The 26,077-nt window shown below is 35.5% G+C and overlaps 1 protein-coding gene and 1 long non-coding RNA gene across 6 annotated transcripts in view; both read left to right on the plus strand.

Moving 5' to 3' along the window:
- Ppp1r1c (protein phosphatase 1 regulatory inhibitor subunit 1C) overlaps positions 1-26,077 on the plus strand; it is a 118,785-nt gene that overhangs the window by 25,563 nt on the left and 67,145 nt on the right. The gene's annotated exons all lie outside the window — the stretch shown is intronic.
- Positions 9,868-14,783, plus strand: LOC147829986 (uncharacterized). Its single transcript, XR_015447381.1, has 3 exons — positions 9,868-10,081; positions 10,795-10,883; positions 11,717-14,783. It is a non-coding gene; the product is annotated as an uncharacterized LOC147829986 (long non-coding RNA).

Consider the following 26,077-nt stretch of genomic DNA (forward strand, 5'->3'; position numbering starts at 1 on the left):
GCTTATTAGGTAAAAAGAAGTCGCGTAAAGAGGTAGTTGGTAAGCTCTGAAAAGTATGAAGGAGAACCACCTTTCCACTCAAAGAGGAAGTTTAATGGGACAAATAGACAATCACCTTTGTCATCGGGGCTTCTCATCTGCGTATTTTAAGTGCTGAATTTATCATCTACAAGTGAAACAATCAGAAATAGCAACAAGAAAAGAAACCACAGTTGAAAAACCTTACATCAGAGTTAGAAGGCAAATCAAACTACAAAATGGTTTGTCAAAGAATAACTTAAAAATTGATATTTCCTTCAGTCTTGTTAAATTAATTTTTTAAATTAATTTTTAAAATTAATTAAATTTGTTAAAATTAATTTTCTTAAGATGTGTTGAATAGAATGAGTGTCCAGTGTTCAGTTAATTTATGCTCTTATTTAAATTAAACAAATGAGCAAATTAAAGCAGTCTCCTCCACATGTTGTAGGAAAAAAATTGATGAAAAATTTGGGGCTAATATTATCTTCACATTCAAGTTGATTTCCATTTCCAATTAAATTCAAAGGGTATTTATAGAGCATAGGCTAACCACAGTGCTAGATTCTGGGTGGAAGTCAGAGATGAGGGAAGTAAAACTTAGAAGTCTGGGTAAAAACAGTTTAATAAAACTGCATTACAGATTCTCCCCCCTCAGTTCTTCCCCAAATTTTAAAAATATTAAAAGCACTAGGAAAATAATATGATAACAACTAGCAGCACTAAAATAAGCAAAAGGATAAAATGTTATACCAAATAGCAGCAAAGAAAGATTTAGATGATTTTATATCAATCAGTATGGCTAATTATTCCTATTCCAGCCCTACCTTAATGAGAAGCAAAAAATAATCCTTTGAATTTTCATTTAAAACATCCAATGTGGAAAAACTTCTATTAAGGAAAAACTATCAAATGTTGGGGGAGAAAATAAAACTCCAAAATATAGACGCTATCATTTCATACTATAGAATCTCAGAATTTCAGTAGAAGCTTGAAAAACCAATAGAGACGATCACATCCAAGCTTTCATATTTAATGGGAAGAATAAATGCATCTCCTTATTGCTAATAGGTGAAGTGAACCCTAGTGCAGGGGATTTAATGATATGTTGAAGAAACATCAAAGCCAATGCCAAAGGAACTCTCCTCCTCTGTTCCTCCCCTACAATACATCCTTGGATTGTGCAAAAGTAGCCATAAAGATAACCAGTCCTCAATTGTAAGTGAACAAGAAAATTTACAAAGTCAAACACACAGTGGGAATGACATGAAGAAGCGTGATCTATAGTTTATCAGAGCAAAATAAAAAGAAACAGAATGGCAACTTGGTAAACATCACAGAGAAAGTATAAAAACTAGCAGCAGCTTGCTGAAGATAGAAGAAGCCAGTATGGAAAACAGATGCAAGGAACAGAGGAAAACTTATTTGTCAATGATACAGAACTTCTTAGAAATAGAATGAATATTTTCATCCCATAAGCAGAACGTGTTAAGAAGAAAGAATGAAATTAAGGTGAGACAATAGACCAAAATTGCACCACTTCAGAATGGGCGAATAAATCACACACACACACACACACACACACACACACACACACACACCATGAATCATAATTGGCAAGCCAAAAGTGCGATTTCTGATATGGAAGAAAATCTTGGGATAACTAGAGCTAATGTAAAAGAATAAGACAGACTGAAACAATAAGGAAAAAAAAAGAATACAACACAGGAAAATTGGTAGCATTCCCCTTCCTCCCATCAAAAGAAAACAATAAAATGAAACTCAAATTGTGGTAGCACATTTTAATTGAATTGATGGAATAAAGGACTGAAGAATGAGAGGACATCTGATTATCCAAAAACCTTGCACAGTGTGATTAAGGCAAAAGCATTACATTATTAAAATTCAATAATAATTCTTTAAATGTACAGGCATGTAAAGAAAATTTTAACTTCTCACAACAGATAAGTTACAGAAGATAGTAAAGGCAATATCTATGTGGTTCTAAAGGAAAGTGTAACCCACACATTTCCACCAGCCGAACTATCTTTGTATGACAAAGTATAGATATTTTCAAATATTCAGGAATTCAGAAAAGGGATTTTCATGATGATGAAATCCAACTAATTTAAATCAAAACAAAGAGGACTCAGGATGAAGAAACTGAGATATAAAGATTGTTTATGAGCAACTTTGTATTCTTGGAATCAAGACCAGAGTACTAAGTTTTGTAAGAGAAAGTAAATTATAAATCCTGAAATATAAGAATTAAAACCCAAAGCATGAAGAGTTGAATGAAGAAGAATCTTAATGAAAGATACAAGACCAACTTCTACTTTCATACCTCAATAAATAGCTGCACTTAAAATACTAGTTAAAACAATGTTCTGTATTAATTTTTATCATAATGGCAAAGTGATTTTTAAAAAGATGTTATCTCTTTGGTGAAGAAATATTTATTTGAACTTTACCAACTTCTAAACTTTTACATCAGTATCTTTTTTCATTAAGTTGAAGAAAATTTAAAGTACTTTTTAACACTAGAAATATTTTAAATACTATAAATGCATTAAATTAAAATTAATTTATTCTGTATAAATTTATGTAAAGAGAAATATCTGGTATAAGATTTTTCTGATTATGATACTGACATTTTGGTAATATTTCTTGGCTGTCTTCTTGTAGTTGTCTTTTTGTTTGAATTTTAACAAGTGTGCATGATTTCTTTTGAAGAATAAAGTCATTAAGTTGTTTAATATCAGATAGAAATATTTGGAGGCAAAAATAAGCTATAAAATTGGAGAATATTTACATAGATTAGTTAGTCTGAACAATTCATATTTATAGCTTGGGATATAATTATAGCTTGGGATATAATTATTTCTTTAAATACTTTTGGCGGGGTGCTAGGATTGAACCCAAAGCCTTCACGCCTAGCTACATTCCCAGCCCATTTTGAAATTTTTATTTTGAGACAGGGTCTCACTAAATCACTAACACACTAAGCTGTGTTCAAACTTGCAATTCTCCTGCCTTAGCCTGAGTGCTGGTATTACAGGTGTGTTTCATTACATCCAGTTTTTCAAATACATTTTTAAAAAGAATTCAGCAATACATGAACGGAGAAAACAAAAGACTTGTGCACTTATTTAGCAATAATTTGTATTATGATTGGCTTTTCCCTTACTTTCTTATTAAATAAGCATATTTTAGCCTCATTGTAATGTAAACAGTGGTAAAGTTCTTTGATCACATACATTGTTCTCCTATAATTAAGATCTGGTAAAATGTTCCCACAGAAACTTCAGTTTATGAATTGCCATGAGAAAATATATTAAACTAAATATAGGGGTTTTTTTTTTTTGAAAAATTGATTTTCACTTAGGAAGATTATCTGATCATATATCTTATTTTTTCCACATTCCACATCATAGTCTGTTATGTTTTAGATCTAAAACATCCCTCAAACTCTCATGTGTTTAGAGGGCTTTTGGAAGGTGCATGGATCTTAGAGGTGCTGTACTCATCAGTGGATTAATCCATTGGTAAGTTCATCCTGCATTCTGACAGGAGATGGCACCTGGCAGGGGGAGGTGGGCTGGTGGTGGTGTGATCTGAAGGGCATATTCTTGTCCCCAATTCCTCTGTTCTCTCTCTACTGCTGTCAGCCATGAAGCGAACACCTTTCCTCTGCCATGCCTCTCTGGCCATGATTTTCTGCCTTGGAGCAAGCTGGTCTCTGGACTGAACTTTCTGAAACCATGAGCCAAAATAAACCTCTCCTTTACTTCTCAGGTGTTGGAATTTTGTCCCAGTGATGGGAAAGTGACTAAAACATGGCCCAAACTTGGGAGCTTGCTGGACGAGGTTGACAATATCAATGTCTTTATCTGAAAACCCATTGAAGGTCTATTTATGTTTATGTTTGCATTGGCAGAAAAAAAACTGTTGTTACACTTTAAATTTCTGGGTACGGTGATGCATAGTACATAAATGTGAAGACATTCCTAGTGCAACCAAAACTCCAAAGGGCCACCCCTTTCAACTGAGACAGTCCAATCTAATGAGGAGGTATACAGGGTTTAATAACAACTGAACTGTTATGGCTTGTGTCTAGATGTCCTCCCAAAGCCTCAGAGATGGCTGGATCTAGGGTGTGTAGTGCTGGGATCAAGGATGTGATCCTGGAACTGACTCACAGTTCGATGCTAGGATTAAGGGTGTGAGTGCTATCTGCACTAAGGGTGGGTGGCCTGGATAAAATATAAGAGACAGAAAGAGGGATGCTGTGATTCATTGGTTGTTGCTTGTCACTTGCTTCTTGCCACCTTGCTGCCTTCTTCCTGCCATAAACTGTTTCTCCTCTGCCATGCCACCCTGCCTTGGAGCCAACCAGCTATGGACTGAAACCTCTACAAACTGTGAGCTACAATATACCTTTCCTCCTTTAACTTTGGGTATTGGATGTTTTGTCTCAGTAACAAGAAAAGTAAGACATGAACATCAGCTGTTGCCTTTATTGGCAGATAGTCTATAATCAGCTTCTCCACATCTTTCAAGCCCTTGCTCCAGTGACAATTCTCTCAGTGAGACCTACCCAGAGCATCCTATTTGCAAATCCATTAACCTGCCCTACTGGTTCTCTTTTGTTTTATTTTTACCATAACACATATTACAATCTAGCATAAAATGTAATTAAACTATTTACTGTGTTTATTGTTTATGTTTCCATTGCTACAGGGGTTAAAACAGTGAATAGGAAAGGGTCTTTGTTAGATTTGTTCCCTGGTGCACTCCAGTAGCCTAGAACAATCTGACTCACAGCAGCCCCACCAAACACTGATGCTTTTAAGTAATTCATTGCCTGTGTGTTCAGTTCCTCCACTCCCATGGAGCAGTGTGGACTCAGAACTTAGATTGCCTGTGTTCAGGACCTGGCTCTAGGTGCTAACACCTGCCTGAGTGTGGCTAGATCTATATAGCCTGTATAAATGCTTTAGTTTTCTCACCTGTTAAAATGTTTGTAATACACATTTTGATCCTTATTTACACTTTCAGTTTCTCACACCAGAGAAACTATTCGGTATTTACACATGTGTGTCCTATTTATTCCACTCAAGAGTATGGCCTCAATGTACATCCATTTAGCTATAAATGTTTCTAGTTTCTCATTCTTTATGGCTGAGTAGTACTCATATATATATATATATATATATATATATATATATATATTTTTTTTTTTTTTTTTTTTTTTTAAAAACTACATCTTCTTTATCCAATCCCCAGTTGATGGGAAATTGGGCTGTTTCCAAGTTTTAGCTATTACAAACTGTGCTGCTATAAACATGAGTGCACATATAACACTGTGGTATGATTCTTTTAATTATTTTGGGAAGATCCCCAGCACGGGAATAGCTGGATCAAATGGGCCCTCTAATCCTAGTTTTTTGAGGTATCTCCATGCTGATTTCCACAGTGGTCGCAGCAGTCTACACTCCCACCAACAGTGGAGAAGGGTTCCTTTTCCCCCATATCCCCAGCAGCATTTGTTATTGGTTGATTTCATGATAGCAGCCATTCTTTCTGGGGTGAGGTGGAATCTCAGCATTGTTTTCATTTGCATGTCTTGAATGACCAGTGATGCTGAACCTTTGTTCATATGTTTATTTGCTGTTTCTACTTCTTTGTCTAAGAAATATTTGTTGATTTCAGATGCCCATGTCTGGATTGGGTCTTTAAATTTGAGAGGTCTGATTTTTTACAGTTCTTTATAGATTCTAGATAGTAGACCTTTGTCTGAGGAACAGCTGGTAAAAAATTTTTCCCTCATTGTGGGTTGTCTCTTTACTCTGTTGGTGGTTTCTCTTGCTGTGCAGAAGCCTTTTAATAAGTTGAGATTCCAGTTGTTGATTCTTTGTGCTAGTTCCCGTGCAACTGAGGTTTTGTTCATGAAATCTTTTCCTACATCAATGTCTTCAAGAGTTCTACCTAACCTTTCTTGAAGAAAAGGTCCAAAGGGGAAGGGGAAGCGGGAAGCATAGGGGAAAAGAAAGAATGAATAGGAATAAATATGACAAAAGGAAAAAACAAAAATAGTTTTTGTAAATAGGGAGGGGTGGAGGGGTTAATGGGAGGGCAGGGGAATGGGGAAAAAATAAGAAACAAGATATATCATGTAAAGGTACAAGTTACCAATGATGAATGTCATCATAATGTATACCTAAAAGGTACCAATAAACTTAATGAATAGAAAAAATGTTGGTAATAATATCACCTATTATAAGGATTAGAATGGCATGAATAATAACAAGCATATTAGATACACAGTAAATATTAATGCTCTCTCCTGGAGTTATCAGCAGCTTATTTTAAAAACAAAACTTCTTTTGAGCTCTCTGGGCATTACCTAACCTCTTGGCATTCAGAAAGAACCTTCTTGAGAGAGTTGCTGTGAATTTTTTATCTCTTAATTCTTCTTAGCTTGCTGCAGTCTAACTTTGTCCCTACAGTCACTCCACATGATCTTAAAAATGTTATCAATTATCCAATAATTTCCAAATTTAGTGATTATTTTCAAGTCCCTGATCTTCCTGTAATATTTAGCATTGTTATGCCAACATTTTTGCCACTCTTACCTTCCTTCCTTCCTTCCTATATGAGACCCTTTTACTTTGATCCTAATTTTCCTACCACATAAACACTTATCGGAGGCCTATGCCTTAAACATCTATTCACACTGTCTTGATTTTTATCTAGTCTTATAGTTGAAAACAGACAATCATTTACTGATGGCTTCCTACTCAGTGTTTTGAGCTGAAAATATCACCTGATCCTCAGGTATCCATGTTTATACATCATCTGGACCTTTCTGTGGGCCTCCCAGAGGCATATCGAACTGGACATGGTTAAGGGTGAATTTATCATCTTTTTGCTCTTCCTCCAATCTGCTCCTTGTCCTGTATTCTTCAACATCCAACCAGTCCCTAATTACTGCCAGACTTACCTCCAACATATTTCTCAAGCATATGCAGTGTCTTCGTTGCTACCATTGCTTAACTCAAGGCCTCAGCGCCAGGCGTTTACAGTAAACGTTATCTGAGTCACTTGGGCAACTTTCATTTGTTATATTTCACTTTTCCAACAAAGCGACATTCTTTTTTTTTTTTTTGGTACCAGGGATCAAACTCAGGACCATGCGCTTGCGAGGCCAGTGCCGGAACCACTGAGCTAAATTCCCACCTAAAGTGATATTCTTAAGATACACATCTGACCATATCAGGCCTGTATTTCTAAAAAACTTCAGAAATTCTACTGTAAATTCAGGAAAAGCCCCAGGCTCATTTGTTTGACATTAAAGACTCCCAATGACTTGTTCTTTCTCACATCTTCTTAAATCATTATGAACTGCTTCTAGGTCCTAGGACACATCACAGTACTTTATAAACATGATCTGTTATTCATGCTGTTCTCTCTTCCTGGAAGGTCTTCTGATCTTCCAGGCTAACTCTTTTCCTTAGTCAAGATGAAAATTTAGACTCAGGAGGCCTTTTATAATTCCTTCCTAGAATGCATATCTTCAGCAGGTGTCCTTTGATCCTATGAACACACACATTTATTAATTCATTCAGCAAAATATTTTTGAGTACATACTATGTCTAGAAAATTGTTGTACTTCAGAAACAGGCCAAATCCCTTCTTACATAGAGTATTTCTTTAGGAGGGAAAAACAAATGTCAAATAAATCATATACAAATGATTCTTTTATGATAATCATAATAAATCCTGTAAAGGAGGATTAAAAGTTGCCATTAGAGTGCAAAACAAGGCGATACAGCCTACTCTAGGAAGTCAAAGAGAGCCTCTTCATAAAATTATTATGCGAAGTGCAAAATGAGGGAAATATTGGGTGAAGTTTTAAAGCAGCAATAAGAAATGTGCTGATTGCTGGGAAGGAGAATAGTACCTTTGAGGGACTGAAAGAAAGCCAGTGAAGCTGGAAAGCAGAGATGGAGCAGAAAACGTGTCAAGGGAGGAAGCATTTAGCATATTAAATCAAAATTGTTGCTCCACAGATAAACTGAGCTTTTGAGGGCAGGCCAGGTCTGACTGCTCATTCATGTGTTTTTGAATATTTTAATCATAAGTAATAGAAACCAATTCTGTTCAATTTAGGAAAGAGGTTTAAGTCAGAGGATATAAGAAAGTCACAGACTTGGGAATAGCCATGAATGCATGGGATTAAAGTAGATCTAGAGGGAAACTGCAGCTTTTCCAAATTTATCCAAAGAAGAAAATGTAATTCTTCAAAAGTTATCAGGTTTTTCTGGGTAAAGAACCTGAAAGGCCAGGCTCACCAAAATTGGCAAAAATTCACATCACTTACCATGGTTCTTGCCACCTATTAGGAATGCAGTGAAGGTCTGTTGGATTGAACTGAACTTGTACACGTTTAATATGCAAGTTATTGCAATATGGTATGATTGTTACTGTTCTAGCTCTTACTGAGAAAAAGGATGGCATCTTGTTTCAATTTGTATCCTCAGTATCTAGCTCAGTGTGTGGTGCCTAGATGTTGCTCAATAAATACTGTGTAAAGGAATGAGGAGTAACTATAGCCTTACATCCACATCTGTTAAAGAACTCAGTGGTGTGACTGTGAGTCTGGGCTCTTTATCAGAACAGCACATCACTTCTTCCATCCTCAGCACTGAGCAAAGTGCCTGATTTACAGAGAAAGATTACTGCATGCATGAATGAGTGAATGATGCAATAGTTGCTATTATACAAAGCTAGGTTTTAAATTTAAAAGTCTAAGTAAATAAATTTTTCACAATATTTCATCAGCTCTTAATAACTATTCTACTTGTCCTTATTTTTTAAAGACTAAGCTTCTGATTAGTCATATAAGTGGCTTAATAATAAAAAAATGCTATGAGGATTATATGCAATTTTTTCTTTCTATATAGATGACATTTTAGCATTCTGGCTGCCAATTCTAAATACGCTAGGGGGGAGAAAGGAAAGCTTCATTTGTTTCTGACTAATCCAAGAACGATTTTACTACAGAGACCCATGCTGTATTCATTCATTTGTGCTTTCAAACATTTTTCTTCTTTTTCTTTCTTTTCTTTTTGCTTATTCACACACTAGGATAGTGACTAAGAAATGAATGGGAAAACAGGCTTCAAAACAAGTCTATTCAAGAAACAGAGTTAGAAGGTTGAAATCTAAATTGTGTTTGAATTCATTTGAGAACATAAAAGCCCTTTTTCCCCTTGTGTGGGCTCCATAGCTCTATATAAATAGTTCCTCCTTCTGAAGACTCAGTCGATCTGCTCAGATTGGTTTCAGTTCCTGATTTCACCATTTACTATTTTATTTGCCTCTTTAATTTCCTATAAATTGAAGAGAATGATAACTACACAGGCATTTTACTGAAAAGATTGAATAGGATAAAATGTTAAAATGCTTAGCAGTGTCCTGCTGCAAAGGAAGTACTTATTAAAAGTAGTTACTGGATTATTGCTATTATTATTTACAGCTCATTTCCATAAGCAGATGTAAAATTCACACACATTTTAAATGTGAAATTACTATGTAGGCATACTCATACTTAACTCTGCTTCTTTGGATAAAGCTAGTTTTTAGGATTGGATAATAGAAATAATTAACTAAAACATAATCATCCAGGAGATTGTCTCTAAGTCATCTCTATGAATCCTATTTTCAACATTTTATAATTCTAAATTTCTTGAGAACAATGTTAATATAATAATTATAACTAATACTAAGTATTTGGCATAGAGAAGAGTATATTAGGAAAGCATTGTTTTAAAAAGATTCCTTCTCCAAAAATAAAAATATCTCTATATTACTAAGTGATCACTATAGAAGTACTGATCATTTATAAATTGCATCCTCTGGATAAGCTCACCAAGATGCCTGTATTTTTATCCTATCCTGTTATATCAGCATGTTTTAATAAAATAAAGTATCATGCATTCATTTTTCAGAATAACACAATGATGAAAGGAGAAACATACAACACATGGATTGCAAAGAGGTGTGGACTTGTGATTATTGCATTAGAGATATTAAATACCAGAACAAATTGAGGCCTAAAAATTTTTTTAAATGAACTAGATATAAGATTAGGTTTAGTGAAAGCTAATGATTTTTACACAACTTTATTTCTACTCCTTTATTAGATTACTACATTAATTGATCAAGGGAATACTGAAACCATGTACATCAACAAAAGTTAGGAAATATCTTAAAATTAAATTATTTTAGGCTAGAAAATAATCTTGGATTATAATACATTCAGGCAATTCAAATGTTTTAAGTAGCTATACCTATGAATCAGTAGATAAATATGAGTTGGTAGTAAACTATCTTGGTGGTTTGCTCTGTCTCCATATTTGTTTCCAGTCCCAGATTTTGTTTGGTATTTTACCAAGCAAAGTCATGCTAATGTCCCAAAGCTAGAAAAATATATATTATATGCAATAGATAATGTTACATATATGATCATGTAACATATTTTTCATCTGTTATTATATTATATAAAGTCAAAGTTATCCTGTCAAGCTGAATAGATAGATTGAAAATCTTCCAGATTAAATATATCAGGGAAGTATATAAGACCCAGTATTTAAGGTTGAGTTGCCCAAAGAAGAAACAAAATTTGGGTGAATCAAATCCTGAGATTTAGAGGAGAGACACACTGGGTGTGTTGAACCTGAATGGCATCTGATGGAGTTGTAACATTGACAGAGCTATGCGACACCCTCAGCTGAGCTCTGAGAATCAAGCTTTGAAGGTCATCAACTGACAAGGAGCAAGGATGTGGGAAGAAACTCCTGGTAAGCGAATGTTAGCATAGAAATGAAAGCAATTTTTTTAAGGGTTAGATTTTACATTGGATTGTCTTCAAAGTCTTAATTTACTGCCTTTAATCGCAACTGTTTGATACTGAAGAACAGTTTGCTAAGACCTGTAGAAAGAATTCTTGCTTTGAGTTTTCTAGATGTTTTTAAAGTTCTCCCACACGATTCTGAATGTGTGCTTTCTTTTGTTCATGATGTTGAAAAATTTACTTTTCTATATATACAACTATGGACCTCTTTTCTGTTGTTCCTGTGAAGGATAAATATTTTCCTAAGACTGAAAATATGAATGAGTTGCTAGCCTACCTCAAATTCCTTCCTTATGTTGGTGCCTTGGGTTATTTCATCATAATTTGAGTTGAAAGTGTCCTCAAGATGATCCAAATGGACATCTGGGGACAATAGTGCTGCCAAACCCAGTGTCCTGCTAGAGATTTCACAATTTCCCTGGATTGGGCTGTTCAATCTTACATAAGTTTGGAGTTTTGGATGTATTTTTCAAAGTTTGCGGCACATGTTCAGTATTTAAATAGTGCTACCGTGGCACAATAAAGACTTGTAAAAGAAAACAGCTACTTTTATCTAAGGTTCTCCAAAGTTTCTAAAAATAGAATGTCAATCACCAGTGTTCTGTAAGAATTTTTATAATGTTCTTCTTTAATTAAAAATTAAATGTAGCCATATTTGGTATAAGCCAAGAAAATGTAGTAAAAGGAGTTTTTTTTTTAAAAAAGAAAAATACTGTCATAAGTAGACCAAATTGGTCATATAACATACATAACATATTCTTTTTTTTTTTTTTTTTGTAGCGGGAATCAAACTCAGGACCTTGCACTTGTGAGGCAGGCAGCGGCAGCACTGAGCTGAATCCCTGGCCCACATAACATGTTCTTTTTTTCGCTCTGTTAATACAATTGCCCTTCATGCCCTTCATCCTTCCAGGAAAAAAATTGTATGATATTCATTCCCTTCATCCAGGTGATAACATCTAATGAGATTTCATCTGTCTTTGGAAGCTTTATAGTACTTAGAGTTTAATTTACAATGTATTCATGTGCATTCCTGTGATATGGAATATGATTATTTCATATAAGTTTGTATCTCCAATGTTTCACATATTATTTTGTATACTTCTAGCAGTCTGAGTCTGTGATGCTTTTCCATACCTGTGAAATACATTCTCTTCCTTCCACTTACCTGGTAGCATATACTAAAGTTAGCACATTTTACTCACATTCAATTGTGACATTTGGGCTATATAGGCATATTCACCAAAAAACATTTGTCAGAATAGAATGAAAAGTCTGATTCCTTTTTTTCTACAAATTTTCTGAAATCCTACTGGAAAAATAGGAATGAGTATTTCTACTAAATTTAGTTTATTCAACTAAATTCAAATATATACTGCTCTACATCACAATCAAATGTGAAGTAATCACAATCAAATGCAGAACATGAGAAAAAGATTTTGATGGAAGTAGTTTGTCTGGGATATAATCCTGGAAACTAAGAATGAGTAAAACAAGGAAGAAGGAGAGATTCTTTGTCAAGTTTTCTGCTATGAGATGAAGGCTTGACTGTGTTGAGAAGCATATACCATGCCTTGTTAGAGCTGCCCAGCTGAAGAATGGGAAGCTGAAAATCTCACACACTGACTTCAGGTTCCAATGGTTTTAAAATGTCCCCAGGAACATTAACTCCATAGCCAACAAATGTCCTAGGAGGAAAGGGGGAAAATGCATGAGACATAAATATGAGGTTGGCTGCAGTAAATAGAAACATACTGTCTTTTGCTACAATAATGAAACCATAATATCTTACCCCTTGAACTGGAATGTTGTGCTCAGTTCTCACTAGCTTTATAGAAAGGTTATAAAGTGACAAGAAAAACAGGATGACATGGTAGAGAAACCAAGTCACATGAAAAAGTAGTGTGGAAGCTAGAGGGTATTGTCTTAAAAGGAGGCAGGACAATCAGCTGGAGGTGAATCAGAGCTTTTCTGGCCTTGTTTACTAGAACTATGAGTGAAATCAGAGCTGGGCTTCTGAAGTATCTGCTACAATAAATAATCTTTAAAAACCTTAAGCAATAGTATTTATTTTAACCTTAAGAGTATATATGCAACTCTAAGCAATGAATCACAAGAAAAAAAAAGTTCCAAATATTAGAAAAGCAAGAGAATAGACAATTCATCATTTTTTCAGTTCAGTATTCATAGTTATATTTATATAAACATAAAATGCATTTGGTCAGCCACTTCATATTCAAATTCATGTGTGTGGAAGTAAATTTGATCCACCAGTGCCTGAATTACTTTCTTAAACTGCCAACATTTTATTTTCCAAGAACTGATTTCCAAAGAATCTTATGATATCCCTGAACTGCCAAACCTACTCCAAACGTATGAAATATGGCTACTACATACTGAATCTCTTCAGAGGTACTGTTTATTAAAACTAAAATAGCAAGAAAATAAGCAAAAGAGTATCTGAGTTATCAGTTACAATGCCAATCTTGTTGAAATTCTGCATAGAACATGAAAAAAAGTAGAAACATAGCATCAGTTTTACCATATGTGTCCAGATATGTTAAGATATAAATAATCTACCCAGCCAGTAAGCTATATGCAAACAGTATACACGTGTGTCACTTGTTTGACTGTGGAGTGGCTGACCCACGACAAACTCATGCCTACTCTGGACAGTGATTGCAGTCATATAGGTTACCAAAGACGCTTCCCCACCACGCCCTTGGCTGCTCTGTCGTCTCCTCTAGGCCAGTCTTCCAAAGTCTAGCCCATAACTGTTGCTGTTGCTCAGACTTGCCATACATGCTTCTGTTTTTCTAGCTTTCTACCTGCTTCCCAGGCATTCTCATCCTCCCCTGTTGCTTTATTGACCATGTAGATTCTGATGACTCCCAGATTTGTATCTGCAGCTGTGTTTACACTCCTGAGAGTGACTGCTTCTGGACTTTCCCTACCTTAATAATCAATGGTGACCTCCAAATCAACAATTCCATGAATACTCAAAATCGGAGCCAGAAACTAGATACACTTTTTCAACTTCCTTTCAGCCCCTGACCCCCCAATCTCATCCACATCTAGCCAGTGTCCAAGTCTGGTCCACTCTTTCTCTTGAATATCATTCTAATTGTCCCTCGACTCACTAGCTACCACCCCATCCTGAGTTATCTGTATCCAAGGTGGACTTCTCCAATCCATTCTCCATACGAATGGTGGAAGGATCTTTCTAAAAGAGAAGTCTGATCATGCTTCTCTTTACCTAAAACCTTTTAATGATTTCTCATAATTTTCCAAATTTTTTAATACAATCTCAAAGCCCAAATTAAAGTTTCCATAAGTGTTCAATCCTCTCTTTATAAGTTCACGCTTTGCATTCTATAGTCCCATATTTGAGAGGTTTGTTTGTTTGTTTTTTACAAAATCTACATAATTGTCGTCTCTCACACACCTCAGAGATATTTTCACTGTTTCTTTTGATCAAAATCTCTTCCCTGGTCTCACCCCTCCCTCCGAACTTCGTTGCCCATCCACCTGCCTTTTGTCACCTACTCCTGATGGCCATCTCAGCAATCTCATGAAGGTTTCTTTTCTTCTGCCAAGACTCAGTTAGATGCCCTCGATACATGCTTCCACCACATTCTGTGCTATCCTGGATCTATTACACTGTACTCTGGTTGTTTCTTTAGTCTATTTCTTTCCATAGAGCTTAATCTCTCCAGGAAACTTGGATCCCAGTCCTAACAGGATACCCAGCACATAATGTATATGCAATAAATTATTGTTAAAATATTGGGCAACATGGTAACAGCCTTGCATACAAATGGTATTTAAATAGATATTTATATTCATTTTTTCTTGTATCAGCATTCATAAGGAAAAATATTTTAGTTTTGAGGCTTATGCAAATAAAAGACTATTTTCCCTTATGATATATATTCATATGTGTGTGTATGAAATTTTTTCTGTTTTCCTGTCTGAGTTTGGTGCCAAGCATATTGAACTGTATCTAATTATAGCACTTTGTCCTTTAACAGATTTTTTTTTCATGTAGCTGCTGTAAATAATCATTGCTTTTTAGAACACACTGCACAATCTTTAAGAAAATTATACTGGAGGCAAGAAAATTGCAAAACTGTATGATAGTTAAGATTTCTAGGATAGATAAAAATGCCAAAAGTTGAAAACCAAAGCCAATTTACATATATGTAAACTTTTAATATTTAAAACTCAAGGGCTAAAGTATTAATTTTGTATGCATGTTACCTCAGTTGTCAAGTGAATGTTTATTACAGATGATCAAGTCACAAAAGCTAACTTTCTCTATATTTTCCAAGTCTACAAAAAAGGTTATACTAAGTGGTGTCGGATTTGGAGTATATGGTTTCATTGATCTGTCTTTTTGTTAGTGATGGAGACATACATTTACCAGCCATGGCAGGATGCTTTTGATTGATTAAGCCGTAAAATATTACCACCCAGTATACAGACACCCACATGTATTTAATGTGAAGAATTATATTCCGTGATTTTTTGAATATAGTTTTCACCTATAAGCAAAAAAGGAAAGTTTACTTCTTGACATAGAGAAGTTTAGTTAAAAGGAAAATATCGTTTCATTTTATATGATTTTAAAATTGTTTAGTCATAATACAGACATTCAGAGAAAATACGTTGAAATGCAAAATGATTATGTCTACACAGGCCAAAATGAAAAAAGAGTTGGATATTAAATTTTTTGTAAGTGGAAGATATCAAATAGCATGGTTGTGAAATAAAAATGCCACTTAAGCAGTTGTTTAATTTAGCAGTTTGAGCGTGGAAGAGAATAGCTACACTTGTTAAATGTTCCCACATATTGGTTTTCGTAAGAATACAGTGAAATTGAATTTTATTTTTTATTGTATAAATTTAAGGTACATGACATGATGTTTTGATGCATTTATGTTCATATAGCTAAACATAGTGAAATAACTATATTCAAGTAAATTAGCAGAGTCATCATCCATGTAACTACCTTTCTTACTTTTCTCATTTTCCCCCTTGTGGTAAAAGTATCAAGTATCTACTCTCTTGGGAAGTTATCAGCATACAATGCAATATTATTAACCACAGTGCTCATATTATATAGTGTTTGTTTGTTGTTTGTTTTGTTTTGTTTGTTTTTGGTGGTACCGGGGATTAAACCCCAGGGCTTGCATGTCCTAGACAAGTGCTCTACCACTAAGCTACATAACCAACCCTTTAACATTTTTTTAAATTTAAAGTTTTAAATTTTTATTTTGAGAAGGGTGTCATTAAGTTTCCCAGGCTGGCCTTGAACTTGTGGTCCTCCTCCTCCAGCCTTCTGAGTAGCTGAGATTACAGGTGTGTGCCATCATGTCAGACTTGTACATTAATCCCTTAGAGTTATTCATCCTACATAATTGCAACTGTGTGCACTTTAACCTACGTCTTCCAGTTTCTCCCAAACTACCCCACCCATGGCAAGTGCCATTCTACTCCATGTGAAACCTAATTTTAAGCATAGCTTTGCTTCATAGCTCTTACAGGCCCCAAATTAGCCATCAAAGCTTATAACTAGTAATTCAAATTAGAAATACATTGACCAGAGTTAAAGTTGCTTGTTTATAAGTAATTAAATTTATGAAACATAAAGAAATATTTTAAGAGTTTACCTTTATGTACCATCATCTTATCTAGAAATGAAAAACTATTTTACATTTTCTCGGATTGCCTAATGTAAGTAAAAAAGCAGAACTAATGAGTCCCTGGCAATATTAACAATCAATGTGAAAAAAAGAAGAAGCGTTTCTGTGGAGTGGAAAGAAAACAAAATATTCCAAATATCGAGAAGCAGCTAATTCTATTCTAAAACTGGTGCCTGTAAATCTCATTTCTACAGTGAATGTCTTCAAGATTCCCTGTCATTGCCATTCAAGTTACTAATCTTCAGGGTTAAATTGGCTAAAACTGAAATTATTCAAATCCCAACTTTAAAAGGAATGAAAGGTGTTAAGTGCTCAAATAGTTATTTCTTGATTTTCCAACATTACCTGAAATATTTGATTGTATTTTTAAAATGATATATAAAATTAATGGACAAATTTTTATAAGTTTTCTAGGTAATTTTCTTCAAAAGGAGATAGATTTTTTTAAAAAAGTACAATTATTGGAATATGTGTTGCTGTTTGAACTGGTGTCATCTGAGAAGAAATCCCATCTACTCAATGAATTGACTTATTTTCCTGCAGCAAATGTGGCAAATTGAAATGCCGAGTAGGCAGGAAAAATAGACCAATGATTGAAAATCAAGACCGGTAAGATGATGCAACAGTTCTTTGGCCCTCATATCAAATGCCTGCTATGTGGTAGGGTGAAGTATGTTTTATAAGAGAAACTAAGTTTGTAAAAAATGAGACTACTAATGAAAAGCAGACTTCTGAGGTTTCAAATAATCTGCTTTTTCTGCTCTTCTTTTACTGTGCTTGGGAGTGGCAAGAGTAATTATGAAATATAAGCAGAAAGGTAGTTTGGAATCACGAGACAATTCCTGATGGAGGGCTCTTCTTAGAAAAAAAAGAAAGAAAGAAAGAAAAAAACTATGATTTCTTTCTCATTTTCTTCACTATGTCCACAGACACTACCATGTCCTGGTTCTCATTGCTCACCCCCTAAAATGAGCCATTTTCTTGGGGGCTCTGGGAGATAAAAATCTGCTAGATAATGAGATTATGTTCCTATTTTCATCAGTTAAAATTGGAAAGCTTTAAGTAATAGTGAAAGAAAAATAACAGCTGTGAGAATCTTGGCACAGGAGGGAGAAACTAATCTTACAGTTAGTGTTCTTTCCCCACATCCCCCTTCCCAGGGTGTATAAATTTGTTGCTCTGGTGGTTTCAATTTGGACCCCAGTTTTGACTAAATATAAAAGCGTAGAGAAAAATACAGCTGAAACCACTGCCTGGTGGCTTAACTTGAAAGCCCAGCAGGGCCTGACAACTTCCCTCATCAAAGCTCATGACTAGCGCTCCTCCTGGAAAGAGGAGTTAGAGGTCACCAAAAGAGGCTTTACCATAGCTTTCTTGGAGATTTTGCATAGCCCTACTACATTTAGCCCTGCTCTAAAGAAGTGTTGGGTATTCTGGTCCTCTGCTGCATGTAGGAAACACACGACAGATTCCTCCGGCATGTTCAACAGACTTATTCTCTACTGGCCTGCTAAAATCACAGGGAAATGACACATCGAGATGCAAAATGAAGTGCTGAGCTGTGCACTGCGATTTCTGCCATTTGAGTTTATTTAATTGGTACTTTTAAAAGAAATTTTATTTTATGAGTACATGCTTACAGTGCATGAAGTTTGCATTCATCTTAGGGAATAGGTACATGTGCATAAGACATCTCGATTCTTCCCCTCCTCACATTTCTAAATCCCCTTTACCCATTTTCATTATTATTGTTGTTGTTATTGTTAGCTTATGTTTGCAACATATGTTTATATCCATTGTGGGTGTTTGGCATATGTACATGATGCATCTTAAATCTTTTTACTCCCTCTCCCCTCCCCTCACCCTTGGTCTCTTGGACCCCTTCCCATTTGGAAAAGCTCCATCTCCCTCCTGTCAGTCCTTTATTTTGCTCTTTGTTTGTTCTTTGCCTTACTCAGATGAGAGATATCATATGGCTTGTAAGTGTGTGTCTGATTTATTTCACTTAACATTACCTTTTCCAGGTGCATCCATTTTCTTAAAAGTGTGTAGAATTTATGCTGTCGTTTGTGTTTGATTTATTCCCGTGCAGTTCTGAAGGCTCAGGGTGCAGTGATGATTCTTGAATTAGTGCTCTGTGAAATTTCTGTCTTTGTCCCCTTCTTATATTGTTTAATTATAGATGATCTTAATAGATATGATACAACGTTGTCTGGAAGGAGGTTCAATTCAAACATGTGAGGTACAAAAACAGAGAATCTGCTATAATGGAATAATTTCGATTGCCTGCTGTTTTTAGGGGTCTGATGATAAATTCCTTTCTAGACTGTTAAAGGTAGTACCAATGTCCTTGTGATTTAACCAGGAGGGCACCTAAAAATATGACTATAAATTGTTTTTCTCTGTTACTACTCCTTTACAGTGCAGAATAAAAATGTTTTCCCACAAAGCCGGGCTAGAAAAGATTGAAAATGAAATCTAGTGAAAATATACTAGGAATTTAGGATAGTATCCAAATTTCCTGCAAAAGTAGATATAGAACAGAGGGATAGAAAAAAAGAAAAATATCTGAAGATTCTTAATAGCACTTAATATGCAAATAAAATTACTATGAAGTTCTCTTTTCTAAAATATTTCAGGAACTAGACTGCCACAATCACACTCAAGGGTAACTTCAGAGTTATAGGGAAATTATGAACTGCTCTATGACCCTGATACCTTTAATGTTACCTTGCACTTGCCTTTCTACTCTATTTCACTCCCCAGAAATACGCTTCCTTCTCAGTTCTTGAGAGAGAAGAAAACATTATCTGACTGGTCACTACAACCCTTGTGAGTCAAGTAATGAATTATGTTGATAAACAGAAAAGATTAGCAACAATATTTTAAATGATAAGCTAAGCAAGAAAGCTTTACAAATCCATTTTTGATCCAAAGAAAAAAATATATAGTCAACAAAACAGAAAGATTTAGAAAAATATCCCTGTCTTTGTTTTTAGAGCAGGCACGATTTGATATTTCACCCTCATTTTGAAAGGATAATCTCATTGAATATAGGATTTTGAGTTCACTGCCTTAAATGTTATCTCATTACCCTCTGTGTTAGACAATCATATTGTTACTCTTTGAAGATAATGTTTCATTTCAATTGGATGCTCTTAAGATTTTCTCTTTTTTCATTGGCCTTTAGAAATTTGCCATGATGTGCTCATGTGCACTATTCTTTTTTCTCATTCTTTTCTCCTTTCTTTCCTCATCCTTTATGGGGTTCGTTAACTTCTTGCATCAGCCATGTGTTGTTGTTTTTTGTCTGTCTGTTTCACTCTATTCTCCTATTTTCTCCCTCCTCTACTTTTGAGACTCCATTTTATCCTTATTTTACACTCTGTGGCTGCATCTCAGATGTCTCTTACTTCTCTATTCTGCTCCATCCTCTGTGTTTCAGTTTGAATAATTCTACATACCTGATATTTAGTTCACTAACTTAATTCCATCTTTTGCTAAGCACAATATGCCTTTAAAAATCCTTTTCGTTAAGTTTGGATTAGTGTAATGAAATTGTTTCTCTTTCGGGATTCTACTTCTTTATTCAAATTATGTTTTAAAATCTATTTTGTTTAAGTTCCTCTTGATTTTAATTAACATATTAAGCATACTATTGACTGTCTGAATCACTGAATCATTTTCTCTTAGTTATCAGACTTGTCTTTTTGTACCTAGTAGTTTTTGGATATTTGCATTTAAGAAAGTTTAGAGGCCCTCAAACATTTGCATGTTTAAAAAAGTGTTTAAAGGTACATCTTTTCCCCCTGCATGACAGATACAATAGAGAACAGATTGATAAACCTAATTATATATTGTGCTGAAAGAAGTCAAGATTTCAGTATTAATGTGACTCAGTTTACCTCAGTTTTGTGCCTGTTCTTGACCTTTCGATTAACAGTTTGTCAGTATTCGTAGTCTTAGAGTTTATGCTCTGATTTTATGAGATTGTCCTAATATTTTATTCACTTTCTTAAAGATTTTTTTTTTGGTACCAGGGATCAAACTCAGGACCTTGTACTTGCGAGGCAGGTGGTGGAAACACTGAGCTAAATCCCTGGCCCCTTACTCACTTCCTAAATGTCTTATGGTAGACAAAATGCATGTTTCAAACCCTTTGAGCCTTTATCACTCTCCCCTCAGAGAAAATCTGAAATCTTTTCTGGATCTTTTCTAGATTCTCTCTTTTCCTGTCATGACCTCCAACAGGGGCCATGTATGCATTGTCACCTCTTACTCTGGAATGCCTCTCATCTCATCTCTGTAGTGGCTTTTGGTTTGTTTGTTTGCTTCTGCAGGTCTTGATGCTTTTTATGATTTGTCTTCCTTTTCTAGTTCTTATAAATGATATCATTGGCCTGCTGTGAGTTGGCCCATACTACTCTAAGAAAAATTTCAAAATTTAATCTTAAAGCAAACCCTCATCGCCACTCCGCTTTCCTAGTCACCATAGTTTCTATTCAGTCTTTTTCTAACTATCCTCCTCTCACAACCTAGGTTCTCCGTGGACTCAAATCTTAGTTATCCCTGACCTGAGTGCTTGATTTCAGGAAAATTCATCTTCACCACCCACGTACACCTTCCTACTAACTTGGGCTGTACTTGGAAATTCTAATTCTGCTCTTTAGGACTGAATTGCCTCTCAGAATCCTATTTCACCTCCTAACCTTGCTTCAGTGTAGACTTCTAGATAGAAAACTGCTGCTTCTGTAGCCCACTCTAGCCCTGCAAGCTGGTACATTCTGCTCACGTGTGAACTTTGAGCAGCATCTCAGGACTATCAACTTCACCTGGTTCTCTGAGCGCTCTCTGGAAATAAGTAATGCACTGATCTCACAGTCTTGCTTAATTATCTATGATTCCTCCAGACTCTCACTAAATGCTGATCTTGTCTCACTTAATCACTATCAGTTCACTTGTCACCCATGATCCAGTAAACTTCCCAATAAACAAGAGTCTAAAGTGCCTGCATAGCTGAGAAGAAAATTCAAAAGGAAAACATTTTAATATACAAATTTCCCACTCCATTTATTACATTTGCTGTGATTTGCATATATTTTCTAGGTGTGAATCCCAGAACACACTGGATTACAATGTCAACCAGACTGTATTATAGCAGACATTTTTTTTCTTGACCAACTTTAAAAAGAAGGGAATCAAAACCATTCTGTCTGAATGTTTTAAAGATACTTGCTTAGAGAAGAAAGTATGTTCTACTTTCAAACAAAAACATAATCACAGAAACTAACCCTTTAATATTCCAGCAAAACACAAGGATGTAATGTGAAAATAAACTATCCTTACCCAAACACTTTGAGGAAATTGATGAGAAAGATGCTGCACTTGTTTTAAGCACTAGCTCAACATGATAGAAGAAGAAATGGGAAAAGAATATATGCATGATTTAAGTATTTATGATGCAATTTTATTAATATTTGGTGGGCAAAATGTATTGTTAGTGCCTCTTGAAGGATGAAAAATTTAAATGCCAACTACTGTGAAACTAGAGTTTACTCACCTGTTAGTGGCACATTAAGGAGTAAAAATATCAGTCTTTAGTGGCACTTGCTTTGGCAGCTGGAATATTGCAGTTTAATAAGGGACATTTTCAGGGAAGGGCTACCCAGGGGGAAGTGATAATATTCATAAGATTGAGTCATGATTTTTCTTAGTAGCTAAATATTATCACTATCATCATTGCAGTATTTCCATTGCTAAACACTAAAAAGATGCCAAGAAACTCAAGAAATTACTTTAGCACCATGCTTAATAAACGTGGGTGACTTCCATCTTTCAATTTCAACTTTGGTGTGAAAGCCTGTGGAATTTTTATGGTTGTACATACTAGATGAATGTCACTGACTTACAAAACACTTAGACAATATTTTTTAACCATAAATTTTACTGGCATGTAGGAGTGAATTATGGTAGCTCAATCATGACTCGCCAAATTGATTCCCACTCTGTGAATACATTGAAGTAATTTCTTTGTGTAATAAATGTATATATGAGATGCTTTAGATAGAATCATTGATGGCTAATACTTTATCACATCTCTATTAAACTGTGAAATACAATGATATGTAAGTTAAATACATTTTTTATAGTTTTGAGAAAATTGTGAAGCATTTATTATGGATTGATGATTTTTAATGATACATTTGGTAGAAGTTAAATGGTATTGACCCTGCAAATGAGTGAACTGGAAAAAAAAATACGTTTGAACTCTAAACAAAATTTATGTAATATGTATTTCATCGTAGATATTTCCTCCAAATTCAGAGTAGGGTGAACATAGAAGTTACTTTGGAACCATGATAAATAGGTTTATATGTAAATGAAAATCATATATACTTAAATAGAGACTTATCAAAGAATGAATTCTAGGGAATAAAGGAGGTTAAGCATAGGAAAATGTATTGAAAGAGATAGCTCCTGAGAGGCAAGAGGGGACCCGAGAGTGGGTTGTCAATGAGCCTACTTCTCAAAGGAAGTTTTATAGAGCAAAGTCATAAGGTGGGTACAAAATCATGAGGTGGGTACAGCAGCGATCAAAACTATAATTAATCAATAAGATTACACATATAGCCCCTTCGGTAGTATTAATCCAATGGGGAAGCAGGTCATGTAGCAAGTATACGTGGAAAGAACAAGGACCTTTTTAGGAAGGGATGGATCAGGGGGTCTTGGTCACCCACTAGGGTGAATGATGTCTATCAGTATATCTCTACCTAATTAAGCTGTCTACACAGATGTTACCATGAAAGCAAACGGACTACAAGGAACACCCAGACCTCTCTGGAAGATCTTTGTAACATCTGTAGTGCAGTGACAAAACTGAGGAATTGACTTTGGTACAGTGTTTGTTCATAGTTCTACAGCATTTTATCATATGTATCAATTTGAAACCTACCACAGAAATAAATAGGATTATTTCATCACAGCAAAGATGTCCCCTTTGCTCTTCCCTCATTGTCATTCATGTCTTCTTTTCCTACCACCATCCTTGATCTATGCCAGTATCTAACCTGCTCTCCATTGCTATAATTTTGTCATACAGGAATGTTATATAAACTGAATCTGACTACATATGACCTTTGGATATCGGCTATTTTTTAACTCATCATGATGTACTTGGGTATAGTTAGGTTGTTTTGATTTTTATCCACTGTGCCAGTATTAGTATATTTAGATCACTCATACTGATATGTTAGGACTTAGGGGCAGGTTTTTTAGTGTGCTGGTCAAACCCATAGCCTCACAGAGGCTAGGCAAGTGAGCTACCACCAAGCTATACCCCCAGCCTCATATCTGCCATTTTAATTTTGTTTCTGATTTTTTTCTACACTCCTAGAGGTTACTTGAACATTTTTATAATTCCACCTGTGTGTGTGCGTGTGTGTGTGTGTGTGTGTGTGTGTGTGTGTGTGTGTCTGGGGACTGAACTCAGAACCTTGTGCATGCTAAGCAGGTATTCCACCACAAACCTACATCCCCAGCCCTTTTTAACCTTTTATTTTGAGACAGGATTGTGCTAAGTTGCCCTGGCTAACAAACTCGCAATCCTCTGTCTCAGGCTCCTGGTAGCTAGGGTTACAGGTCTCCTTCATTATGCCCAGCTTACATAAGTCCATTTTGAATTATCTATAGTACTTTTTAGTAAATATCTCTATACAGATTTTTAGCAATTACACTATTATATGAGGTGTGATTGGAGAATATGGTAAAATTTTTTAAACTTACACTGAAAGACATGTTTCCATTAATTCCCTCAAATACTCCCCCTCTCTTTGATCACACTTATCTCAGCTACTTTCTGAAGCAGTTCTGGTAGTCTGAGCATCTTTATTTGCACTGGCCTGGTTGCCTTGATGTCCTGAATCAATTCAATGTGTTTGCCTTTTATGGCCATTTTGGCTCTGGGGTAGAGCCAGAAATCTCTTAATTCCAGATCTGGTGAACAGAGTGGGTGAGGACGCATTGTACTGTCTCTATTTGACAGAAATTGCTGTAAATGGTTGATCAAGAAGGTCTATAAAAATATAAATAATGCTTACATTGAAAAATTTGTTACAAGAAAAGATACATTGCCATTAATCCCCCTCAAGATACTCAGAATACTGCCCTTCACTTCAAAACTCCTTAGCCCATCACTCTTGGCAATGTCCTTTCTGTAAAAAGGTTTTTTAAAGCTTTAAACATTGATGACCCCAGAACCAGTCCCTGAGCCCATGGTGGCTTGTCCCAAGCTGTCTTCTTCCTCCTGTCACCAATATACACACAGATAGATGCCTTTTCTAAACACAGGTGAGGCTGTTCTCTGCTTCTGGTTCTAGGTACCAAACCTGACTTTTGTCTCTTCTTTCACATGAGGTCTGTCCCTTTACAAATTAGCAATTAGAGCTTCCAGTTGCTTCTGCCTGCTCCTAGATTGAAAGTCTTAAAGACCCATGGTTTCTTACCTGCTGAGTGCATTTTACTTTTCTTGTGTTTATGGTCCATAGAGATGCTTGACCCCTTTTTGACGCTGGCTTTATCTTTTTGGTCATTTCTTTTTTATACTTAACCTGTCACAGTTCTTGCTTTTGAACAGACAAGTCTTCAAAGCATCAATTTACAGCACTATTTTTATTCAAAGTTCTCCAGTTTCCTTCCAGCTGAGTCTTACCCACACAGTTCCGAAATAACTGCCTAAAATAAAGGCTTAAGTGACCTTTGCTACATAAATTCATCGGAAGTCTGCATCTTTTGAGTTTGTCCTAAGAAACTGAATCTCTCCCTACCAAAGCATTCTTTATATGGGTCAGAGCTCTTCTGCAGCCAATATCCTGAATAAATCATTCATTTCTATGGTTTTAGTTTTTGTTTGAGTGTGATTTCTATAAAACAATGTATTAAGTTTGACTTTACCACTTATTTTTAATTCTCATATAAATTGTTCATGACCCAGATAGCTTCCCTATCACTAGAAACCAACAGAGCGAAGTCACATATCTGTATTTTCCCTCTAAGATTCTTTTTTGAACCACTTAGGCAATATTTATGAGAATTTGAGTGTCTGCAGCACTTCCACAAAGCTAGTAAAACAACTTTTAAAACTAGGAATGATGGTTTCTGCTTTAATGCATTTGCGAGTCAAGCAGTTATTTATCAAAAGTATTTATTTTGCCCCTACTATGAGCAAACAGTTGCCCCCCTGCTGTGTTTGGGAATAAAGAGAAGCAGCAAATGGATGGTGTTTTTTCATGAAACAGGAACGTTAAGCAATACCCACGGACACCTGCTGTTGTCTGCCACCCACAGCTAAACTGTGGAAGGTCACACGTGGGGGCTGCTCCCATGCTGCACAGGTGATCTGGGGAGATAAAACAGTAATGACCACAGTTTAGGGTTT

The sequence above is a fragment of the Heterocephalus glaber genome, unplaced genomic scaffold (genome assembly GCF_053883595.1).
Source record: "Heterocephalus glaber isolate CG9 unplaced genomic scaffold, H.glaber_assembly_v1.0 deba00000347, whole genome shotgun sequence".
NCBI lineage: Eukaryota > Metazoa > Chordata > Mammalia > Rodentia > Bathyergidae > Heterocephalus > Heterocephalus glaber.